Consider the following 21,478-nt stretch of genomic DNA (forward strand, 5'->3'; position numbering starts at 1 on the left):
ACTTAAAATATTTTGTTGATTAATTTTACAGGAATATCCAGAATTATTCTTAAAAGCTATAATTGAAATAAATATGCTTTACCAAGTTTTTCCTTTTGCAGAAAAAACTGACAGTCCTGGCATTGAGCAAGGGTCTCGTGCATACAAGACAAACACTTTGCTGAAAAGCTGCAGCCTGATCACTAGTTTTAAATAAATTTTAATCTGAGAATTAAAGCAGATTTTGTTAATTTTTAGTTTTTAAACTATCATTCATCTTATTTCTTTCAAATAACTAATATTCTGTGATTATTCATTTCAACTTAATATTTAAACTTAAAGTAAACTGTAGGCATAGGGCCAGACTCATTGACCTGCCTCCCTGGAGGGCGAATCATCATTTTGATATAACTCAGGAGACAAAAGTAAAATGTATATTTAACCTTGTTTAATTCAATATTCAATGATATGAATTAAAATCCATCCCTGCATTGCAGTGATAATCCAAGTTAATCATGTGATGTTTGTTTGAACTTTCCAAAAGTTTTACTTTCAAGAAACAGCAATGAAATATTTCTAACCCTGTAAACCTGAGTCTGGAGACTGACATCTTTGCTCTTGTCCCGTTCCATCCTAACAATACGCTCTTGGGTTTAGATTTATACATCACCACATTGTTGCACCTGCTCAAGCTTTCACACTACTTTCTTTTATGTGGTTAATTTTTGTTTTATTCCCTGGCTAAGTTTTATTTTTATTTATTTTTTATATTCTTTTTTTATTTATTAAAAATTTTCATTTCATTCCCTCCTCCCATTTCCCTCCTCCTCCTTCTCCCTCTCCAGTCCTGAGAGAAGTCAGGGTGCCCTTCGCTGTGGGAAGTCCAAGGCCCTCCCCACTCCATCCAGGTCTAGGAAGGTGAGCATCCAAACATACAAGGCTCCCACAAAGCCAGTCCATGCAGTAGAATCAAAACCCAGTGCCTTTGTCCTTGACTTCTCAGCCAGCCCTCATTTTCAGCCATATTCAGAGAGTCCGGTCTGATCACATTCTTGTTCAGTCCCAGTCCAGCTTACCTTGGTGAGCTCCCATTTGATAAGTCACATTGTCTCAGTGGGTGGACGCACACCTTGCGGTCCTGACTTCCTTGATCATGTTCTCCCTCCTTCTCCTCTTCATCTGGATCTTAGGAGCTCAGTCCAGTGCTCCAATGTGGGTCTCTGTTTCTATCTCCATCCATCGTGGGATAAAGGTTCTATGGTGATATGCAAGATATCAGTGTGGCTATGGGAGAAGGCCAGTTCAGGCACCCTCTGCTCTGCTGCCCAAGGACCTAGCTGGGGACATCCCCTTGGACACCTGGGAATGCCTCTAGAGCCAAGTTTCTTGCCAACCCTAAAATGGCTCCCTTAATTAAGATATCTTCTTCCCTGCTCCCATATCTACCCTTCCTCCACCTCAACCATCCCATTCCCCCAAGCTCTCCCCAATCCTCCCCTTTCTCTCCCCATTTTCCTTCCCCCCACCCTATCCCCAACCCCATGCTCTCAACTTTTGCCCAATGATCTTGTCTACTTTCAATATCCAGGAGGATAAATATATTTTTCTTTGGGATCACTTTCTTATTTAGTTTCTCTAGGATCATGAACTATAGGCTCAATGTCCTTTGTTTATGGCTAGAATCTACTAATGAGTGAGTACATACTATATTAATCTTTTTGGGTCTGGGTTATCTCACTCAGTAAAGTATTTTCTATTTCCATCCGTTTGCATGCAAAATTCCAGATGCCATTGTTTTTTACCGCTGAGTAGAACTCTAATGTGTATATGTGCCACACTTTGTTTATCCATTCTTCCATTGAGGGGCATCTGGGTTGTTTCCAAGTTCTGGCTATTAGAAATAGTGCTGCTATGAACATAGTTGGACAAATGCTTTTGTAGTATGATTGGCCATCTCTTGGATATATTCCCAAGAGTGGAATTGCTGGACCCTGAGGTAGGTTGACTCCCAGTTTCCTGAGAAACCACCACACTGATTTCCAAAGTGGTTGCACAAGTGTTCATTCCCACCAGCAATGGATGAGTGTTACCCTTACTCCACATCGTCTCCAGCATAGGTTATCATTTGGTGTTTTTGATTTTAGCCATTCTGACAGGTATAAGATGGTATCTCAGAGTTGTTTTGATTTGCATTTCCCTGATTGCTAAGGAAGTTGAAGATGACCTTAAGTATCTTTTGGCCATTTGAAATTCTTCTGTTAAGAATTCTCTGTCCAGTTCAGTACCCAATTTTTTAATTGGGTTATTCAGAATTTTAATGTCTAATTTCTTGAGTTCTTTATATATTTTGGAGATCAGGCCTTTGTCTGGGGCGGGGTTGGTGAAGATCTTCTCCTATTCAGTAGGTTGCCTTTTTGTCTTAATCAATGTATGAAAATCTATCAATGTAATCCATCATATAAATAAACCGAAAGAAAAAAAAACATGATCATTTCATTAGATGCTGAAGAAGCATTTGACAAAATTCAACACCCCTTTATGATAAAGGTCTTGGAGAGATTAAGGATACAAGGTTCATACCTAAATATAATAAAAGCAATATACAGCAAGCCGACAGCTAACATTAAATTAAGTGGAGAGAAACTTAAAGCCATTCCACTAAAATCAGGAACAAGACAAGGCTGTACACCCTCTCCATACCTCTTCAATATAGTGCTTGAAGTTAAAGCAATAGAATTAAGGCAACATAAGGAGATCAAGGGGATTTGAATTAATTAGAAAGGAAGAAGTAAAGCTTTTGTTATTTGCAGATGATATGATAGTATACATAAGTGACCCCAAAATCTCTACCAAAGAACTCCTACAGCTGATAAACACCTTTAATAATGTGGCAGAATACAAGATCCACTCCAAAAATTCAGTAGCCCTCCTATACACAAAGAACAAAGAAGCAGAGAGGGAAATCAGAGAAACATCACCTTTCACAATAGCTACAAATAGTAGAAAGTATCTTGGGGTAACTCTAACCAAGGAAGTGAAAGATCTATTTGACAAGAACTTTTTTTTTTCATTTTTTTTTATTGATAAAAGGAGAATAAAGAAAAGAAAGAAAAAAAAAACAAATTTCCACCTCCTCCTAGCCTCCCATTTCCCTCCCCCTCCTCCCATTCTTCTCCCCCTCCTCCCACCCCTCTCCCCTTCCCCCCACTTTTCTCCCCCTCCCTCTCCAGTCCAAAGAGCAGTCAGGGTTCCCTGCCCTGTGGTAAGTCCTAGGTCCTCCCCCCTCCGTCCATATCTAGGAAGGTGAACATCCAAACTGGCTAGGCTCCCACCAAGCCAGCACATTGCGTTGGATCAAAACCGCGTGCCATTGTCCTTGGCGTCTCTCTCATCAGCCCTCATTGTTCGTCATGTTCAGAGAGTCCAGTTTTATCCCATGCTTTTTTTTGGTAACAGTCCAGCTGGCCTTGGTGAGCTCCCAATAGATCAGCTCCACTGTCTCAGTGGGTGGGTGCACCCCTCGTGGTCCCGACTTCTTTGCTCATGTTCTCCCTCCTTCTGCTCCTCCTTGGGACCTTGGGAGCTCTATCCAGTGTTCCAGTGTGGGTCTCTATCTCTATCTCCATCCGTCGCCAGATGAAAGTTCTAGGATGATATGCATGATATTCGTCAGTATTGCTCTAGGATAGGGTCATTTCAGGTTCCCTATCCTCAGCTGCCCAAGGAACTAACTGGGGGCCTCAGCTTGGGCACCTGGGATCCCCTCTAGGGTCAAGTCTCCTGCCCATCCTAAAGTGGGTCCTTTAACTAAGAAATGGGGTTCCGTGCTCCCCTATCCAACCTTCCTTTATCCCGATCCTCCTGTTTCCCCAAGTCCCCCCTCCTTTCCTTCTACCTTTTCTCTCCTCATCTCCCCTTACCCCCATCCCACCCCACCCCCAACATCCCACTTTTCTCCCCGGCAATTTTGTATACTTCCCTTATCCAAGAGGATAACTATATGTTTTTCCTTGGGTTCACCTTCTTACTTAGCTTCTTTAGATTCGCCTATTGTAGACTCCGTGGTCCCTATTTATGGCTAGAAACCAATTATGAGTGAGTACATCCCATGTTCATCTTTTTGGGTCTGGGACACCTCACTCAGGATAGTGTTTTCTATTTCCATCCATTTGCATGCAAAATTCGAGAAGTCATTGTTTTTTACCGCAGCGTAGTACTCTAATGTGTATATATTCCATACTTTCTTCATCCATTCTTCCATTGAAGGGCATCTAGGTTGTTTCCAGGTTCTGGCTATTACAAATAATACTGCTATGAACATAGTTGAACAAATGCTTTTGACATATGATAGAGCATCTCTTGGGTAAATTCCCAAGAGTGGTATTGCTGGGTCGAGGGGTAGGTTGATCCCGAATTTCCTGAGAAACCGAAACACTGACTTCCACAGTGGTTGCACAAGATTGCATTCCCACCAGCAATGGATGAGTGTACCCCTTCCTCCACAGCCTCTCCAGCAAAGGCTATATCCTTGGTGTTTTTGACTTTAGCCATTCTGACAGGTGTAAGATGATATCTCAAAGTTGTTTTGATTTGCATTTCCCTGATCGCTAAGGAGGTTGAACATGATCTTAAGTGTCTTTTGGCCATTTGAACTTCTTCTGTTGAGAATTCTCTGTTCAGTTCAGTGCCCCATTTTTTAATTGGGTTAATTAGCCTTTTAAAGTCTAGTTTCTTGAGTTCTCTATATATTTTGGAGATCAGACCTTTGTCTGTTGTGGGGTTGGTGAAGATCTTCTCCCAGTCAGTAGGTTGCCTTTGTGCCTTAGTGACAGTGTCCTTTGCTTTACAGAAGCTTCTCAGTTTTAGTAGGTCCCATTTATTCAATGTTGCCCTTAATGTCTGTGCTTCTGGGGTTATACCTAAGAAGCGATCACCTGTGCCCATCTGTTGTAGGGTATTTCCCACTTTCTCTTCTATCAGGTTCAGTGTTATCGGGCTGATATTGAGGTCTTTAATCCATTTGGACTTGAGTTTTGTGCACGGTGATAGATATGGGTCTATTTTCATTCTTCTACAGGTTGACATCCAGTTGTGCCAGCACCATTTGTTGAAGATGCTTTCTTTCTTCCATTGTATACTTTTAGCTCCTTTATCGAATATGAGGTGTTCATAGGTTTGTGGGATTAAATCCGGGTCTTCTATACGATTCCATTGGTCGACTTCTCTGTTTTTATGCCAGTACCACCCTGTTTTCATTACTGTAGCTCTGTAATAGAGTTTGAAGTCAGGGATGGTAATGCCTCCAGACAATCCTTTATTGTATAGGATTGTTTTGGCTATCCTGGGTTTTTTGTTTTTCCATATAAAGTTGATTATTGTCCTCTCCATATCTGTGAAGAATTTTGATGGGATCTTGATGGGGATTGCATTGAATCTATAAATTGCCTTTGGTAGAATTGCCATTTTTACTATGTTGATCCTCCCAATCCAAGAGCAAGGGATGTCCATCCATTTTTTGGTATCCTCCTCAATTTCTTTCTTCAATGCCTTAAAGTTCTTATCAAATAGATCTTTCACTTCCTTGGTTAGATTTACCCCAAGATATTTTATGCTGTTTGTGGCTATCGTGAATGGAGAAGCTTCTCTGATTTCCCTCTCTGCTTCCATATCCTTTGTGTATAAGAGGGCGACTGATTTTTTGGAGTTGATCTTGTATCCTGCCACATTACTAAAGCTGTTTATCAGCTGTAAAAGTTCTTTGGTGGAGTTTTGGGGGTCGCTTATGTACACTATCATATCATCTGCGAATAACGAAAGTTTAACTTCTTCCTTTCCAATTCGAATCCCCTTGATCCCATTATGTTGTCTTATTGCTATTGCTAGAACTTCCAGCACTATATTGAAGAGGTATGGTGAAAGTGGACAGCCTTGTCGTGTTCCTGAGTTAAGCGGGATGGCTTTGAGTTTCTCTCCGTTTAATTTGATGTTAGCTGTCGGCTTGCTGTATATAGCTTTTATTATATTTAGGTATGACCCTTGTATCCCTAAGAACTTTAAGTCTTTGAAGAAATAAATTGAAGAGGATACCAGAAAATGGAAGGATCTTTCTTGCTCTTGGATTGGTAGGATCAACATAGTAAAAATGACAATTCTACCAAAAGCAATCTATGGATTCAATGCAATCCCCATCAAAATCCCAACAAAATTCTTCACAGATCTTGAGAGAACAATAATCAACTTTATATGGAACAACAAAAAACCCAGGATAGCCAAAGCAATCCTATACAATAGAGATACTTTGGGAGGCATTATCTTCTTTGACTTCAAACTCTGTTACAGAGCTACAGTAATGAAAACAGCTTGGTATTGGCATAAAAACTGAGATGTTGACCAATGGAATCGAATCGATGAACCAGATATTAATCCACAAACTTATGAACACCTGATTTTTGACAAAGGAGCTAAAATTATACAATGGAAGAAAGAAAGCATCTTCAACAAATGGTGCTGGCATAACTGGATGTCAACCTGTAGAAGAATGAAAATAGATCCATATCTATCATCATGCACAAACCTCAAGTCCAAATGGATTAATGACCTCAATATAAATCTGACCACACTGAACCTGATAAAAGACAAAGTGGAAAGTAGTCTGCAACACATGAGCACAGGAGACCACTTCCTTTGTATAACCCCAGTAGCACAAACAATAAGAGCAACAATGAGTAAATGGGACCTTCTGAAACTGAGAAGCTTCTGTAAAGCAAAGGACACGGTCATTAAGGCAAAAAGGCAACCTACTGAATAGGAGAAGATCTTCCCTGGGTAACTTAGGGAGTCATTAGACATGTTATTCTTAGTGTGGATCCAGTTTGGGGGAGCAGTTTGACGAAGTCAAGTGCAATAACCCATGTCCAGAGGCCTGGTTTTTCTTCCAAGTCATGTAGACAGAGGACAATAGAGACATGAAGCACAATTGATAAACGGAGGAGCCGGAGAAGTAGAAGTGAACACACCGTCTCAGCTGGGCTCTGGAGCTTCACACACAGGCTTTGAGATAGTAGAGTGAGGTGTGGACAGAGGCAGGGTTTGCAAAGCACTCAGTGTTACCTGGCCACTGAGAGCATGAAAACAAAACAAAACAAACAAAAGAAAACGAAGAACAGAAGATAAGTTTTACTTTTAAGCTCCATTTTATATTTAGTCTTGATTTCCTTGTAGTACTTTTTTTTTAAAAAAAAAAGAAAAGTACATCTTAGTTTGTGCTTTTTGTTTTTCTTCTTAGGCAGAAATGTAAAATATGTGTATACATTCTGAGACTGACAGACATAAAGTTATGACTTTTTTATAAGATATGCTATCCAAAAATTTAGTAGGCGGTTGACAAGTTTATTTAGCTCTAAAAGAAAATATTTAGTATCATCATTAGTAATGACATGCAAATATTTTGGTTTTGCAAAGTGATGAAATTATCTCATAGCTTGCAATTATTTTACATGAAGAGCTACGCTTCCTGTGACATTCTGCTAAATAACAGACTTCATTTACCATGCTGGTCCTGTAAGTTAGATCATCTTGTAGCATTCTGATATTTTCAGTTTGGTATCCATACACTTTAAGCTTACAGAACAGTACAGATGCAAGTTTAAATTACGCAGGTTAGATTTTTTTGCAAGTCATAAAAGGATTAGAATCTCTGCAAAGCTTGGGGGGGCAGAAGAATGCTCTAGTTTATAAACAAAAGATGAATTGTTGTCTCTAGCTTTATTTTCACCTTGCCTTTCTGGTCATTCTGAGATTCTGACACAGAGTGATCTGTAGGCTAGTGTTTTGATCCTCAGCATTCTCCGAAGACTCTGTGGGAAAGTTTGGTCCAGCTTATGTGTCTGGGACAAAGTGGGACTCTTAAGAAGTGGGCAAAGTCAGAAGTCTTCTCTTATTTGAGGTGTACCCTTGAAGGAGACAGAGGGACCCTGGCCTCTACTTTCTGGTTTTCTTGTTATGAGGTGAATGGTTGTATTTTGTCATATTCTCCCATCATGATGCATCACCAAGTTTAGAACAATGAGCCAATTGGTTACATATTGACAGCTCCCAAATCATGAGCCAAAATAACCTTCCATTTTATTACCTTGATGGTGTAGATATGTTGTTATATTAACAAGCGTTGACTGATATATACTTCTCGTGTAGAATTTCTTAAAGGGTTAATTTTATAAGTATGTGTATATGTTTGCCTCTCTGTGGGTATATGCATGTATGTGCAGCTGCCCAGAGAGGCCAGACACCTTGGATTTTCCCTAGAGCTGGAATTGTATATGGTTGTGAACTTCCCAGTGTGGGTTCAGGGAATTGAACTCTCTGCAAGACAATACACACTATTAGTCACTGAGCCATATCTCCAGCTCCTCATGCAGGATATTTTATATTCCATTTTAATGAAAACAAGAATCTTGATTTCCCTGTCTCTGCTTCAATATTGAAGTGTTAAGCAGGTGTAGAGTAGTTGAACTGACTTTTTTCCCCCCAATCTCCCAGTTTCTAATAAATGATAGCTTTGTTTCTTTATGTGAAAAACTCTTTAATTTTAAATTTGATGCTATTCAAAATCAGGCATTTAAAGTTTAAGAATCTTTCTTGGGGCTGGCTGGAGAGATGCTTCTGTGATCAAGAGCACAGACTGCTCTTGCAGAGGAACCAGCTTTAATTCCTAATACTTTTATCAGACAGCTCGTATCACCTGTACTCTAGCTAGAAAGGACCTAATGCCTGTTTCTGGCCTCCACAGACACTACTCATGTGAACATACACACATACCCAAACACACACAATCCATAATTTAAAAATGAATAAATAAGCTGTCTTGGCATTATCCATTATATAAATGGTAATACACACACACGTGTGTGTGTGTGTGTGTGTGTGTGTGATGTATTTTTGAAAACTATTGCATTAATAGTGACATTCATTTTTATTATCTAGGTACCATTAAATATGATAACTTTGTATAACCCCTAACTTTGACCTCAAGCGGGAGTACCTTTAAGTTAAGGGGTGCTAATATCCTGGAACTAAGTCAATGTCTTCTAAATAGTTCCTAAAAGTCAGCATACATATGTCACTAGTGATGACATCATGACTCATAGAAACATACCGTGCATTCTGGTAAAGGGTGATAAGCATATCCTCCTTTAGTGTTTCTTTAAAGATAAGTCTATGCGCTATTAACCTAGTCTTTCTTTTGAATAAGATATTAGATAGTATAAAATCATATCTCATGTTTTCAAATGCTTGGTTTCCAATTAGTGCTACTATTTGGGAGGCTATGAAACCTTTAGAAGGTGTAGCCTTATTGAAGGAAGTCTAGCTCTGGAGTGTGCTTTGAGGGTTTATAGCCTCACTCCACTTTCTGTTTGTGCTCTCTGCATCCTGTGTGTGGTTAAAATCTGATTTCTCAGCTTCCTGCTCTCACCTACTTCTGTGAATTCTCTGCTATTATAGACTATCCACCCCAAACCATTAGCTAAAACAAACTCTTCCTTATGTAATTTGATTTTGCTATAGCAATAGAACAGTAATTAATGCACATGGGAGAATTTGCAACTGATATTAGAAAATCATATGCATACTTTAATGAGACGTTTTGTTGCCCCAGATTTATAGTATTCTCTTGATCAGAATATGAAAATGTTATTGTTTATGATTTCCCTATTTTAGAAGGATTATTTATTAGTGTAGTAGATTTTCTCTTAGCCATATTCCCAGGAGTTAAATTATTTAAAGCTTAAATATCACCTATAAAAATGACTGCATTTTCTTGTTGCATGTATATTCATATTTAATTACCTATCTAAAAGCTTGAAAGAATTCCAACTGTCTTAGATCAGAACACAGGTGGGGTATATGTGAGCTGTAACTTAAACCTGGGAGATGAATGCATCCCAGTCTTCAGTTGTACGTTCTTGATCTATATCTAATAGGCAAAACATCATGGATATACCATATTCTCTTTGAAGCAAAATCAAACTGCTATGGATGATGCAGCTTTCCAAATGCCTGGTTATATAATTTTGGTTAGTTTGTGGTTTCCCTGAAGATGCACATAAACACTTCATCAGGCTGGACCTGCTTCCCAGAACATACAGTGTGTGGCACATTTGGAGTTAAACCTGTAGGTAAATGTGGGCAGTGGAGGGGCTAAGCAAGTGTTTGAAAAGCAAGCAAGGTGCAGATGCTGAAGCGCTGGAAAGCAAATCCTGCCGGTCCACTGAACAGCCTTTTGCTCTCATTAACTTTTTGACAGTTTACAGACTGCTGATAATATAAAGGAAATGAAATGCCTGGAGTAGGAAGGTTCTTGGCAAAGACCACTCAGAGTGTTCCTCTGTGTTTGTATTTAATTTCTAGGTTTTTTTTGGACTGTTGTGCCATTAATTAAAGAGAAGAAAGCCATTTGGAATGCATCATGATAAAAGCCACTTGAAGTTCATTTTTATGTCAGATCCCACACTGAAAAATGTCTTGTCTTTCCAAGTGGTGCTGAAGCATAAAGCATACAGAATGTTATGACCTTCTCTATTAGGCCGAGATAACCAAGTGCAAACGTGTGGAAACTATGAAATGAATGGGGACATTTTCTAATAGCATAAATATGATTGACGGTGATTCTGATTTAAGAAGTGTGTGGTTAGCATCCCTTGGAGTTAGATGAAAGGACTTAAATAAATAAGCTCATCTTCTTATTCAGTTAAGATGATCTCTGGATGGGCCATTAACTCCTGCTTGGCTCAAGCACATCCTTTTGTATGCAGATCTGCAGAAGGCTATACCCGTAGTGTCTCCACATGGACCAGCGTACCACTATTGAAAAACGGTTCTGATCCCCCAGACTTGAACTACATCTGTTGATCTTCCTAAATCCTTACTTTCGCCAAAAATTCAGAGAACATAAACTTCATAGAGTCTCAGATATTTAAACTAATGATGGCGCAGAGAGGTTATTCAACATTTAAGACCACTGGCTGCTCTCTCAGAAGCCTGGTTTCTTTCTCCAGTGCCCACGTGGCATCTCACAACTATCTGTCATTGCAGTTCCAGGACATCCAATACCCCTTTCTAGCCTCTGTTGACACTGCATGCATAGACATACATTTAGGCAAAAATGTTTATACATGTAAAATAAAAATAAATAACAAAAATTAAACTAATGAAATGCAGGTAGGAAAAATGCAGTATGCTTGACTTGCCATGGCATCAGTGTGACTGGAGCGATGGTTCTACGGTAGTTGAATAGACTGTGCATCTTCTGTATACACCATCTACCAAACTGTCTGCAAACGTAGATATCATTTCAGAGTAACAGCTGCTCACCTTGGGGCTCCGGGTGCAGCTCAGTGGTAAAGCACTTGCCTAGTATTTTGGAGGCCCTGCATTTTACCTAAAGTTTTTAAAAAATAAAACAAGAAAAAATATATAACTGTTTCCTGTAAGAAAATATTATCCAATAAAGGGCTTCTACTAACTACAAAGGAAATGCAACAATCTTAACTGTATATCAGAAGGAATATGCTCTGCTCTGGGAATAAGGAAAAATATGCTCTCTGCTTTAGTTCATTGTGAAATCGTGATCTTAGTTTTAAAGTATCTAATTAGAAATAAGGTGGCCATCAGCACACTGGGCGATGTTACCTGTGTTGATAGGAAAATAGACTCATTCTGTAGTGGGGCCTCTGGTTCACCTGTTCTAAGCTATTTCCATGTTCTAGCATTCAAAGATATCAAATATGGTGAGTACATTCTGACCAAGTTCAAGACAGAGACAGGAAGTATCTGAAGTGAGTAACAATGAGAATATTGAATATATGTGTTCCGTATCTCCCAATTGGTCAGAGAATTAAAATGAAGCCTCCTATCTTTAATTGCCTAAGAGTGCTTTGAAATTGACAATTGTAGGAGAATCTTAGTTTAAATCTTCTTAACTTCAAAGATATTAACAACTTTTTCAAACTTTAAAATTAAAACCACGTAATTCCCTCATGTATTAATTATATAATTTGGCGAATATTTATAATGTTATGTATTTCATCACCAGGAAATATGTTAATGAAGGGTTCTCAGGAACTCTGTCATTTTCCCCTTCTAACCAAATATTCTCTTGACTATCATAGATTACATTATTTGTATTTTCAATTACATATATATATATATCATTCAAGATGGGAGTTTCTCTGAAGCATTGGAGCCTGTCCTGGAACTTGCTGTATAGACCAGGCTGACTTCAAACTTACAGAGATCTGCCTGCCTCGTGCTGGGATTAAAGGTGTGTGCCACCACCACCTGGCATTTTTTTCCCCATTTTTTTTTAAAGAAGATTTTATTTCTAGTTTTGGTCATTTTCACAAAAATTCTAATATGGGTTCTTTGTGTTTATCCTGACTGGCCTCTGTTGGGTTTGACTGGAGCACTCTAGTTGCCATCAAATGTGTAAATTATTTGTTCAAATCCATTTCCTTTTTTTATCCCCCTTCTCTTTATGATACTCTGATTACACACAGGCAACTGTATAGCTCTTTTCTTTCCTTGTTCTTTTTGCCTTCATGCTTGTCTGAATATTTTCTTGTTCTGTGTCCAGCTCCTTTTCCTGTACCTGCACCCTTTAATCACTCTCATTCCATGAGTTGTTTTATTCTACACACCATACTGTCCAGTCCTAGAAGTTCTGTCGTTCATTTTTATATCTGTATACTCTTATTCTTTTTAATAGTTTTTCTTGAAATCAATTCTTTATTTGACTGTTATTTTTTTCCATTCATTTTCTTCACAGATTCCTTTTTAACTTTATAAATCACATCTATTGTGGTCAAAATAACATGTTCATTGTAGTAACAGGAGATATTTCAAAGTAGAATGTTATTTTTTTAAAAACGTATTCTTCTCTCATACATTATATCCCGTCCACAGTTTCCCCTCCCTCCACTCTTCCCACTCCTCCCTCACCACTTATTCCTTCTCCTCCAGATATACTCCTCCTCCCTTTCCATTCAGAAAAGAGCAGGCCTCCCAGGGTTATCAAATGAACATGGTGTAACAAGTTACAACAAGACTAGGCACATATCCTTATATCAAGGCTAGATGAGGCAACCTAGTAGGAGTCAAAGGGCCCCAAGAGCAAGCAAAAGAGTCTGAGATGCCCCTCCCCCACTGTTAGGAGTCTTCCAGGAATACCAAGCTACAAAACCATAATAGATATTCAGGAGACCTAGCTCAGAGGCCTGAAGGCTCTTTTTTTGCTGCTTCAGTCTTTGTGAGCCCATATGAGCCCTGCTTAGCTAATTCTGTGGAACATGTTCTCACGGTGTCCTCCATCACTGTGGATCCTACAATCTTTCGTTCCCCTCTTCCCCTCTTCTATGGGGCTCCTTGAGAGTTCCACCTAATGCTTGGCTGTGGGTCCCTTAAGTTTCTGAATAAAATCTTTCTGATGGTAATTCGGCTAGGCACTGATCTATGGGTATAGCAGAATATCATTAGGAATCATTTTATTTAACTTTTTTTTTTTGCTAGTCATGTTTGATTCTATCCTAGGTCTCTGGGTTATCAAGTATCAAGTTATTGACCCTCCAGGAAGTGTCGGTCATGATCTCCCTTTTGTGGTGTTGGCCTCAAAATGAACCAGTCATTGGTTGTATATTCAATTGGTTGGCTAGTCAATAAGTCTCTTTATTTGCAGCTTCTTTTTCATAATTCCACATTGGTGAAGTGATTAGTACTCATATTGTTGAATGTTGTGATTTTTTTCCTTCATTAATATTGACAAGCATTAGAATGAACATCATTGGTACACGCATCTATATAGTGCAGGTATGAAGGGGTTTGAGAGCTTCCATAGAACATTTGTATATTGATCTTTTCCTGACAATGTTTCGGTTAATTAAGATTCAGTTCAAATACTTCAAAATTTATACCTTAAGTGTAACACTACATTGGTTATATTCATAAAATTGCATGGTAATTTTTAATATGTAACTCCAGAATATTTTTATCACCTTCAAAGCAGACTCTGCACATATTAGTTTTTCTTTTTTGTCACTCCCTTCCCTAGTCATCAACTATTATGAATCTACTTCTTCCTCTGTAGATCTGTCTGTCTATATATGTGGATCATATAAATGGAGAAGTTCCTATAAATAGTGTCCTATAATAAACCTATTTCATTTCTACTTTGGATTTTGTCAAGTGTGGTGTTTTGTCTATTTGGATGGCATATGATATTTGTACTCCATTAATTCAGTATATAATGATTAATTTTAGCATACTGAACTAACATTGCCTTTGTTGGCTTTACCTTACTTCCTTATATCTAATTATCCCTATGTATTACTGGATTTGATTTCCTTATACACATGGTTCCTGACCTATTGGATTCTAAACATAGTTTTTCAATTCATTGCTATTAGGAAATAAATAGGCATTAATTAGAAACTGTACTTTGAATTTTCGTCTCTTCTAAGGTTAATAATATGCAGTAATAATACTTCCAAAGTACTCAAGTGTAGGTTACTTTGAGTCGTAAGAATGTATAAGGTAGACCAGTTTAAGCTATAATGTTCATTCATTGAGCAATTAAAAAGTAGTAATGCCCCCCCTCCCCAGCAGGATCTCGTTATAATAGCCTGGAACTTGATAAATAGCCCAGGATGCCCATGAGCTCACAATTGTCTTGCCTTTATGTCTGAAGTGCTAGAATTACAGAAATATGTAAACACAGATGGTAGTAAAAGCATTTTTGATGTATGATGTTTTCAGTGCACATTGAGTTTACTGGGGCATAACCCCATTATTAGTTAATGAGAATGTGTGTTTTATAAGAATTCATCTGTCTGTAGTCCTAATAAATTGCAGAGGTTTATTTCCTTCTCATGTCTTTGGTTTCATTATCATTACAATTCTTAGAAATTAACTCAGAGTTATACTTGTCTCTTATTTGTTCGAAACAGACTGTGAAGGGTTGATGTTAGTCTTCAAACATTCATTAAAACTCACTACTGAAATTATCTAGTCCTGGGGTTAAATTGTGAGCACTTTAAAAAGTACTTGTTCAGCCTACTTCCTGTGCATCTGTTGGAGTTTGTTCTTCCTCAACCAGACAAAAGTACAGTTGCTTGTTTATTCTTAAGTGTACCTAAGAATACACTCTATGGATCTGTCCCCATAAGGATACTAGTACAACTGCATCATAAGCCTCTCTGTTTCTATATCTTAATAGAAATGCTTCTTGCAATTTTAACCATGTGAATCTTTGTTTTTGTTAATGTTATTTGTTTTGTTTTTGTTTTTCTTGGCCGGTGTAGCTAAAGGTTTGAAATTTTTATTTTCCCAAAGAATTAACTTGTGACTTTGAAGGTTTTTGTTATCTTTATAGCCTTTTCTATTTTATCTATTTTTTAAATTTTTGCTTTGTTATTTCTCATGATCTAGATTTACTTTGTCCCATTTCTTTTTGTTTTTTTGTTTGTTTGTTTGTTTCAGATCAAGATAGTTCATACATTTTTACTGAAACTTTTAGGTAAATGGAAAAATAATTATCCCTAATATTTTCTGTAGTTATAGTAAAATATTTGAGGCTGCAAGGAACTTATAAGGCGTTGCATTTTTCAAATGTTGGGATTGAGTAAACAGGTTTTAACTCTCTGGATTTCCATTTGAGTCTTCCCGTTCCCCAGTAACAAGCTCTACTTCCTTGCATGAGTTTCAAGGCTAAGGTTTCATTGTGGTTGATGCCTTTACCACTATTTCCATCAATACATAGTAATTCTACTTCAAAGAGGAATTTTGCATTTGGTGAGACTGGGACACCAGGCAGTTCTTTTCTTCTTATGTTCATCCCATCACTGTCCCCAGGTAGAAAAGCCCGAGATGCAGATTCTCTTCATTTTCTCCTGTGTATGGGCTCACCTGTCTTCGTCTGACTCTGCAGCCCCACATCTTATTTTTACCTCTAAAGAATACCAACTCTGCTTAGCCCCTTAGCTTCTCAGGAGCCACTTCATGCATCTCATTGTTATCTGTCACAATGACCTTTGCTTCAGGAAGATGAGAACACATGTTGCTTATCACAGTGAATTTTCCTTTTCTTCAGACGCATGCCTGTCGTCATTGCTGAGCTTTACCTGGGTGTGTCCTGCATTGGATCCAGTTGTCAGTGTTTCATGGGGCAAGGCTTTCTGCATAGCTTTAATTAAATATTTTATGTCTTTTTGGTTATAAAACTTTTTAGACTTTCAATAAATCAAATCCCAGATTGACACTCTGATAATGAATTTAAAATAGCGTTTGCAACTACAGATAAAATATACATAAACATGATCATAAATGTATATACACATATACACACAAATTATATATGTGTGTGTGTGTGTATAATTCTATTGAATTATTTCCCTATTAAGTCTTTCAGAGTTAGTTACTGAATATACAGGGATTCTTGAAACTTGTATTTTCATTCAATCTTTGCATTTTTTGAATGCGAGAAACAAATACCCCATGGTGAGTCATGATGTAAAATGTATTCATTGTTTATCAGACTACAAATTCAAGAGGACTTCTTCCTTGACAGTCTCATTTCCTATGCAAGAATGAGTAAAGGACATGCATGTCGTAAGAATGGTTGTGTAACAATCATAGTATTACTGCACACTAGAGGAAGAAGATCCTACCAGACATAAGTCAGGTGAAGACTGCCTACTTCAGAGATGAGGATATATTGCAGTTTTTCCATGGTAGAAGGAAAAGTTGGACTATTAATTCCCCCATGTGGTCTTTGTAAGGATAATGAACCAGTCAGAATACTTGAAAGTATGGTAAGGAAGGAAGGGGAGGGAGGGAAGGGGGGAAGGCCAGCTGGACTGGGACTGAATGAGCATGTGATCAGACTGGACTCTATGAATGTGGCTGACAATGAGGGCTGACTGAGAAGCCAATGATAATGACACTGGGTTTTGATTCTACTGCATGGACTGGCTTTTTGGGAGCCTGGTCTATTTGGGTGGACACCTTCCTGGGCCTAAGTGGAGTAGGGAGGGCCTTGGACTTCCCACAGGGCAGGGCATCCTGACTTCTCTTAGGACTGGAGAGGGAGGGATGGGGGGAGAGGGGGAGGGAAATGGGAGGAGGTGGAAATTTTTAATAAATAAATAAATTTATAAAAAACAAAAAAACAAACAAAGAAAAGAAAAAGGGAAAGGAGAAAAGAAGAAGAGAGGGAAGAGGGAAGTAAGAAGAAAGGGAGTAAGAGAGACAAAGTTGAATTTGCCTTCTTCTGCCTTTTTATTTCATCTGACCCTCAAGCAGGTGGGATGGTGCCTCCTGCTTTAAGTGTGACTCCATGAGTCAGGGATTTTCTAGAAATACTCTCACAGATGCACTTGGAAGTACCATTTTCCCAATGTTTATATATCTAATTTATTTATTTATTTATTATTACTTTGTTTTTTGAATTAGAATATAATTACAGCATTTCTGTCCCCCAAACTATCGCAAATACTCCTTATTGCTTATTTTCAAATTCATGACCTCCTTTTGCATTATTCTTAATTAAGTCAGATTAATTTTTATTAAACATCACACTCTCCCATTCTTTGAGATACCGGTGTTTCTGACCCAATCTCCTTTTGAAGGAGCCACCTCTTAATACCTTTACTTAAAAGACTAGCTTCCAGTGTGTAAGTTCAGAGTCCTCACATGCATCCTGGAGAGCGTGAATTAAACTGAAGTGCATTTTGTTAAGGGAAAGAATCTGTGGCATGCTCCACGTGTCCCTTCAACTCTGTGACATTCTGACAAAAGTCAAGTCACAAAGCACAAGAACACCACTGCTCCTGAAGCCTGGCAGGAAGAATAGAAGACTTTAAAAGAGCGACACTATAAAATAAAACTGCAGCACACAGTCCAAAGCTGCCATCATGCTAGACTCAGCTATTAGATCAGTCATACATGTTTGTCGTGCTGGTAGAAGCTGATCCCAATGGGAGCATTGTGAGAGGGAGGACGGCGAGGTATTGGAAGCTTGTGATGACCTTTGCAACTGGACTCATTAACTCTTACTACTTTTCATATATTCATTGAAAGTTTATTTGAATTGTTATAATTAAATTGAATTGTGAAATCTTCAACTGTAATTTTAAGGATTTACACATTGTTTACAATAGTTTCTTTGTAGAAGTATTACAGATAGCCTTTTATTCAGAACATATCACATGCCAAATATGAAGCTCAGTGCTAGACACACACACACACACACACATATATATATGAAGGCGTAAGTCACAAACAATGCCACACCAGTTTGGAATTATGATTAATAGGGTGGTATTTATTTAAAGGGGAAAAAACTTACAGATCACTGTCAGCCCTCTGCGTAACCAGGAAGGAAGTCAAGTCACCGGCGGAGCAGGAAGTGAAGAGAGAGAGGAGAGGGAAGTGGCCACTTTTTTAAAGGGAGAGAGACCACGCCCCAAGGGGCTGGTATCTCAGCGGCGATAGGCTGGAGGAGTGGGAGGACCTCCCGTAACACCTCCCCCTTTTGTTTAAATAAGAGAGTTCTAAACCTACTATGAAATTATATACAATAAGTACAAATATCCTATTCTAACTAGCTTAGGTCTTGTATAATAAATAACTTGGCCAAGTCATGAGAGAAAAGTAACTACATCTATATAGTCTTCAACCCCATCGAAGATCTGAGAAGGGAAATAATGTTACCTGGTTAATTAGGAAGTTCAGTAAAACAACTTCCAAAACATGCAACAAATCACAGAGACAACTAGCTACCTAGGCAATCACCCAAAGTCACATTAGCAGTGTTGAAGCAACCAACTTTGGCTAAGGCCTAACATAACTGACACACCATTTTCAAAGGCAAGCAACTTTTCAAAACTATCTTACCCTGTCTTGGCAGGATAAGACAGCCCTGTTTTATCCATTGATGCATGCTCTGTATCTTTGTCAGTGGTTGAGGTATGGGCATTTCTTTGCCCCAAGGCCAGTTCTGCCAAAAGGAAAGGCTCCAGGTGGAGTGTCTTTGGTGCTCAACATTCTCTCGGGAATAGAGTGGTGTTGCCAGGAGCAATTGTGTCTCACTACCACAAAACTCTGAGTTAGATTAAAGGCCATTTTCTACAGCTCTTTGAAGAAGTTGAAGACTATCTATCTATACTGAGTATAATCTCTATATATCTAAAGAACCTGATTAGTCTAATTATAAATGACAAACTTAGATGACTATTAGTCTATATAATTCTCAATATCTATCTAACTTAAAGATTAAGACAATAAACAACTGTGAAACAAATGAGGACAATGACCTCCAAATATAAACAATGTACAAATATACATTGCAGTAGGTAAATATATATCAATACACAAACATTATATAAGTATCTTAATCAGAGGTAGAAATGTACACAGCAATATGGTAAATATATACAATACAATATATGTCAATACATAAAAATGTTTTAAACAAGGTAGAAACATGCATGCATACAATAGTCAATATAATTTAACTTTGTATCAATATACAAGAATCTATACCAATATATTTGTCTAAAAACAGTAACTCACAATTACAAATCTATTATCCCATCATCCCTCTTTTTTTTTTTTTTTCAAAATGATCCCTGAGCTTATAAAATTCCTCCCCCAACCCTCAATCGTATACTAATTATAATCAACCCCTAAATGATGTCCCTAAACCCAAGGGCAAACTTTACTGGGAGAGGGGACGTCGTCCTCTAGAATTACTTCCAGCTGTCATGGGGGCGACGTTCTTTCTGGGGGATCCTGTGAAAGTAAAATGATGGTTAAATTTCAAGATCAAGTCTTTTAATATTGCCAATAGTCTCTGAGTATTTTGTGCAGGTCTGGCCAAAATGTTGTATAAGATGTGCACCATTTCAGCTAACCAAGTTGGAACTGTCTTGTGCAGCTGGTACCCAAAGCAGGTCTTGTTGTAGCGCTATCAGTATCATGACGTCATATCAACCAGGTGGAGTTGTTGTTATGGGGCCCCATCTTCTTCCTGGAAACTTCAAATGTCACTTCAGGAAAAACTCATTGTTCATTATGAAAAACTTAAGCATTAATCATATAGACATATATATATATTCAATGAAAGACATGATAGATATATTCAATGAAAAGTATGATAGATATGAAGAAAAGCAAAGATGTTTTCTAAACTCATATTTCTTTCTGTCCCACATCATGGCTCTTGACATGAGACAGAAACTCCAGAAACTCTGGGTTTTTCTCTTACTAACAGGCTTGGAATTGGAGAGGGACTGAGCCAGAGTCCAACTTCAAAACCAGCTTTATAAATTTAGAAATATGGTTTAATATTACTTACACAACCCATTCAGTTTTCTTGATATTTCCTATCGGGCAGGTATTTTTCCATCTGTCAGTATCCAAACATCCAGGGTCCCTTGAATTTCTCAAAGATGAGTGTTTTCCTGTGGAGATAAGAACAGAACCCTGCCCCCATTCTATATGTTTTTCTTACCACCTGTATGAATATAATCATTGTGGATGAGTTGTCATTTCTCCTTTCCAAGAGGTTTCTCTTCTTCAAATCGAAACTTTATTAATTTTGATGGTATCCACAATTTTTCTTCTCCTGTGGAAACAAGAGCAAAACCCCTTCCCCAACGTAGCACATCTCCTGGCTTCCACTGAGAGGTCAGCACATCTTTGAAATAAATCGGTTGATTTAGTTCAGCAGACTTTTCCATTATCCAATGTCTCTCTGCTGCTGTCGTTCCTTTCTCATTAGCGTTAAGAAAATTCAAGGTTAATAAAGCATTATGTAATCTATTTCTGGGGGTATTTTCGGTCCCTTTCTGTTTGTTCAGCATATCCTTTATAGTACGATTTGATCTTTCTATAACTGCCTGACCTGTAGGATTATTTGGTATACCTGTAATGTGTTTTATTTTATAATAATCAAAAAAGCGTTTCATTTTCTTAGATACATATGCTGGACCATTATCTGTCTTTATTTGCGCAGGTATACCCATGATGGCCATAACTTCCAATAAATGTGTGATTACTGAATCAGCCTTTTCTGAGCTCAGGGCAGTAGCCCATTGAAAACCTGAATACGTGTCTATGGTGTGGTGTACATATTTTAATTTACCAAATTCTATAAAGTGGAACACATCCATCTGCCAGATTTCATTTCTCTTAGTGCCCTTTGGGTTACTCCCTGCAGGCAACGGTGTTTGATTATAGAAAGAACAAGTAGGACATCTCTTTATAATGTCCTTAGCTTGTTGCCAAGTAATGGAAAATTCTTTCTTTAGGCCTTTACTATTGACATGATGCTTCTTATGAAATTCTGAGGCCTGCAACACACTTCCAATCAATAATTGATCAATCTCAGCATTGCCTTGGGCTAGAGGACCAGGCAGACCTGTATGGGACCGGATGTGTGTTATGTACA

General features: G+C 38.2%; 1 protein-coding gene across 1 annotated transcript in view; it reads left to right on the forward strand.

The window, feature by feature from the left end:
• Positions 1 to 21,478, forward strand: part of Abca13 (ATP binding cassette subfamily A member 13) — a 408,645-nt gene that overhangs the window by 327,278 nt on the left and 59,889 nt on the right. The gene's annotated exons all lie outside the window — the stretch shown is intronic.

The sequence above is a fragment of the Microtus pennsylvanicus genome, chromosome 12 (assembly GCF_037038515.1).
Source record: "Microtus pennsylvanicus isolate mMicPen1 chromosome 12, mMicPen1.hap1, whole genome shotgun sequence".
Classification (NCBI taxonomy): Eukaryota; Metazoa; Chordata; class Mammalia; order Rodentia; family Cricetidae; genus Microtus; species Microtus pennsylvanicus.